Source organism: Berghia stephanieae, chromosome 3 (assembly GCF_034508935.2).
Source record: "Berghia stephanieae isolate SIO BIC M18660-M18661 chromosome 3, UCSD_Bste_1.3, whole genome shotgun sequence".
Taxonomy (NCBI): Eukaryota; Metazoa; Mollusca; class Gastropoda; order Nudibranchia; family Aeolidiidae; genus Berghia; species Berghia stephanieae.
In genome coordinates this window covers 18709986-18714985 of record NC_088362.1, presented here as the reverse complement: position 1 = coordinate 18714985, position 5000 = coordinate 18709986, and the positions used below count along the sequence as shown (strand labels likewise).

Sequence of the window (5000 nt, the reverse complement as noted above, 5' to 3'; positions counted from 1 at the left end):
TCTTGGCAAAAAACTCTCAAACGGTTATTGTTCGTATTTAGGCAGCCGTTTTGATGATTAGTTTTCACTAAATTATATCAATCAGACAATTAAAGCTCAATGTTACACATAGTATTGTGGTTTGGTACGTTATAGATAGTATGTGCTTGGCTAAGAAGTTCATAACATTGCCATCCGGAAGTATAACGGACCAACACACAAAACTGTGTGTATCCATGAACGTTTATAGTCAGGTTAAAACAGTTCAGTGAGCACTACTCATAAACGCGGATGGCATAAAACAATAACAAAGACATGAGTGACGTCATCTTCGAACTATCTATAGCCGGCTAAGAGGATGTTGTGAGTATTTTAGCTAAGCGCACATCATCAATTGCGTGACCGTCGCCTTTGTTAACTCATAAGCTGACACTGATGGCACGTTATATCCGGCTGGCGGGTGCTGTGAGTATTTTATCTATCTAAACGCATAGCAACAATTGGATTCAGCAGTCTGGTGTCACGCCGCCCGGTAACGGCGACCTTCTTGGATCTAAACAAAGAAAATCATTACTTTTTATTCTTCAAGCTGGCTAGAGCCTTTCATTTGTCTTGTGATCAGAATGTATAAAAGTCAAAACAAGATCATATTTATAATGTTTTTCTCCTCTGGATACACTTTTATGCTCGTCGGAGAAATATTTCATAAGGGCGTCCGCCATTGTTCCGATAGTTTAGAGCCAGTGTGACTAAGTTACCATGCGTCATTAGGAATGAAGTGACGCTACGACTAATGCATCCTATTGAGTTGACGAAGGCTATGAGCTAGGTAGTTATTCATACCAAAGGCGGACACGATAATGTGGGCAAGGGTCATCGTCCTTTGCCAATACGCAACACCGAGTTTGTTATCATTATCAATTAACAGGTCAAAGCCACGCCCAATCTCGCTCAATCTCGTCACCGCCATACAAGGAACTGAACTTAAATTGTAGTCTGCCATACTCCGAAATTACATGGTAAAAAAAAAAAGGAAATTTATCCAGAAAACTCGTCTTTCAAATATTGATCGATTTAATGACCTGCGTATTGTTAAAAATTCTCAAACCTGGGACTTCTTCTTGACGTCCAGGTTTGAGAGTTTTTGACAAGATGTGTGTCAATTTGATCTAACGATATTTGGTCGACGAGTTTTCTGGCCAAAGATTTTTTTAGAAAATAAATTTTAGTGCACGGCATTAATCACATAGCTTTTTCTTTTCATGGCAGTCGCCAAAAATATCTGACTCCGACGACCCGGCATGGCCGTCCTCTGCCGGATAAAGACGTCGGGCATGGAAAAAATACTAAGAATAAAGAGAAGAGGCGCTAGACCTACCCATACCGAGCACCCGACGTCCTCTGCCGTTTTTTTTATTTTTTATTTCGAGCTTGGTATGGGTAGGTCTAGCGGCTCTTCTCTATATTCTTAGTATTTTGTCCGTGGCCGACGTCTTTATCCGGAAGACGGCATAGGACGGCAGTGCCGGGTCGTCGGAGTCAGTCTCCGATGTGGGGTAGCCCTAAGGCAGCGTTGTCGAATGGTTGATGGTTTTGAGCGCAGACAAAATAAATTTTGCCAAACCACAGTTTTTCTAAGTTTTATACAAGAACAAAAAAAAAAAAAAGAGACCCCCCCCCCTTTTTCTTCTTCTTTTCTTACATTTCCAAACCAATCCCATTTCTGCAGTTTTCTCAAAGAACATGTATTTAACATTTTGGTCAGAAAACTCGTCCTTCAACTGTTGATTGATTAAAATAACTCACATCTTGGCAAAGACTCTCAAATCTGGCAGTTGCGAGAAGTCCCAGGTTTGAGAATTTTTGAGCTTTAATATAACGCAATACCCACAAGATATGCTCAAAGCACTTTACTAAGGGTCCATGACCAACAGCAACACGTAACATGTAGAACGAGACATGACGCCTGATAGGCAGAGATAACGCGATTTAAGGGCCAGGTACTCATTTTACACTTGAGTACGGTGAGAGAATGTGAGTAAAGAGCCTTTTCCAAGGACTCAACTATGTGCCGAGCGAGGCTCGACCCAGGATCTTCCATCCAAAAGCGATTGTCACACTACAAGACCACAAAAAAGTAGTAGGAAGAGTACTAGGAAAAGAGTCATTTTAATCGATTTGAAGGACGAGTTTTCAGGCTAAAATTTTAAATACATCTTTTTGTCAGAGGACGTCACATCTGCCCACACAAGATAGGCCTATACCTCCTTCAAAAATTTCAAGGATGCCATTGAAAAACCTGTTTACTTTGCTCCGTTACCTAAATAAATATCCTCTTTACTCTCTACCTATTGCTCATCCGGACGCCAATGTAACATAATATTACCTTGTTAAATGTATCAACTTTAATAACATGATTTTTCTTTTCATTCTTTAAACAGCTTAATCTCCCACTGCGAGTTTATATCTCATCATAATCTATCTAATATGGAATAATCTCTCTTTTTTGTCTCTCTCTCCCTCCCCCCTCTCTCTATCTCTCCCCCTCCCTCTCCCTCCCTCTCTCTCTCTCTATCCCTATCTCTTTCTCCATCACTCTTTCTCTCTCTCCCAATCGCTCCCCTTCGCTACCTTTTTAAGGACATCTCCTACTCTCTCCCTTTATCTCTCCCCCCTTTCTCTTCCCCTCTCTCTTTTACTCTGTCTCCCTTCCCCTGTCTCTCATTCTCTGTCTCCATCCCTCTCTCTCTCGCTCATTCTCTCTGTCTCACTCTCTCTCTCCCTCTCTCTCTCTCTCTCTCCCTCTCTCTCTCTCTCTTTCTCTCTCTATCTTTCTTTCTTTCTCTCTGCAATTAAAAGAATGAAATCATTATAGGTTTACGCCCATAATTACTACAAAACCATGTTTCTATACTAAATGAAAATGTTACACCTGTACACCAGGGTCATTTAATTGCAATTCTGCTTTACAAAAAAACCAACAAAGTGGATCAAATGTATTTAATAATGAATAGATAATGTATTTTATAGATTATTGTAAAGCTCAAGACGCTTAACATGAACTCCATTTATTTGCTTTTTATATGTTATTTATATACTTTTATGATCACCACCACTACCACTACTACTACTACTACTACTACTACTACTACTACTACTACTACTACTACTACTACTACTACTACTACTACTACTACTACTACTACTACTACTACTACTACTACTACTACTACTACTATTACTACTACTATTACTACTACTACTACTACTATTACTAGTACTACTACTACTAATACCACTACTGCTATACTACTACTACTACTACTACTACTACTACTACTACTACTACTACTACTACTACTACTACTACTCTACTACTAGCTACTACTACTATTACTACTACTACTACTACTACTACTACTACTACTACTACTACTACTACTACTAATACCACTACTACTACTACTACTATTACTACTACTACTACTACTACTACTACTACTACTACTACTACTACTACTACTACTACTACTACTACTACTACTGCTACTACGGTGTTGTTGTTCATGATAATGATAACGGTAACACAAATACATAATATATTCAAAGCACACAACGACTCCCTGTGCAAAATTGTATAAATGCAATTATAGTAGCTACAATTAGAGCCGCCTTAATTACAATTCACGTGCATTATCACAAATGAGATTGTAAAGGCCTGATTGTTACTTGATATGAATAAAAGCGGCACCAAAGCAATAACCAATCAAACATCAATCGGGCATAAATACCACTATGATCAATGGATATTTTGATCGGGTGTCTAAACCAAATCGACACAATATTAATAAATTGACCTTTTATATAGTGCAATGTCCACTAAACGTGCTCAGAGCGCTGGCCAACAGCAACACATAACATGTAGGACGGGACATGACACCTGATAGGCGATCGTACAATTTTTTTTTCGGACAAACGACTGCTCTATATTAATACTCAATTTTCAGAACGTGACAAATAATATATCATTCCACTCCTCTCCCTAAATAGTAACGCGCAATGAGTTGAATTTCACTAAAATTAGATTTTTGAAAAAGAAGTAGATCATTTAAATATTCTTGAAAATGTCTTTTACTCAGAGATGACGAAATCGAAATGGATTGAGGGGTAGAATAAAAGATTCCTTACACTCTTGCGTTTTGGAATTCGAACTTTGTTCTCAACGCGCACTCGCAAACTATCCATAGATTTTGATTCTCTTATCCTTCTGGGCAGGTCATTCCGCACAAGGGGCCCAGTGTGGGTAAAGGAACGACCGCCATCAAATTTATAATTATAATTATAGGGATATAGAAATGAAGTATTTCTTATATTCTTGCGTTTTGGAATTCAAACTTTGTTCCCAACGCGCACTCACAGGCCCGTGCAATGCATGCTACGATTGGAAACACGTCCTGAATTCCAATAGTGTAAGAATATGATTTTAGTGAAATTTAAGGCTTGGTATTCTGAAGCCACAAATTATTATTGTAAATTTGCTGTTATTATCATGATTTATATTATGGAAAGGGGTAGAACAATATATTAATTGTGTGGCTATGTGGTCTAGTGGTATGGCACTCGCTTTCGGATCGCAAGGTCCTGGGTTCGAGCCTGGCTTGGCGCAAAGTTGAGTCCTTGGAAAAGGCTCTTTACTCACTTTCTCTCACCGTACTCAGGTGTAAAATGAGTACCTAGCCGTTAACAGCGTTGTTTCTGTCGGACAAAATTGCAATATCTCGTTCTTCATGTTACGTATTACGGTTGGTCAGAGAACCCTTGTAAAGGGGTTTTTAGCACTTTAGTGGATATTGCGCTATACAAAAGCTCACATTTTAAAATTATTTTTTAAAAAAGAATTGTATATTAAACAATGCCCGCTTAAAACGACACGGCAGATAATTTGATGTTCCAACTAGGCGATGCGCGTCTTATTTGCTTGTCACAGCTCTCGCTCTACCTGCCTCTCCTGTATGCTCATT

The 5000-nt window shown here is 38.9% G+C and overlaps 1 protein-coding gene across 3 annotated transcripts in view; it reads left to right on the top strand.

Moving 5' to 3' along the window:
• LOC144967284 (dual specificity protein phosphatase 14-like) overlaps nucleotides 1-5000 on the top strand; it is a 47334-nt gene that overhangs the window by 19081 nt on the left and 23253 nt on the right. The window lies entirely within an intron of this gene.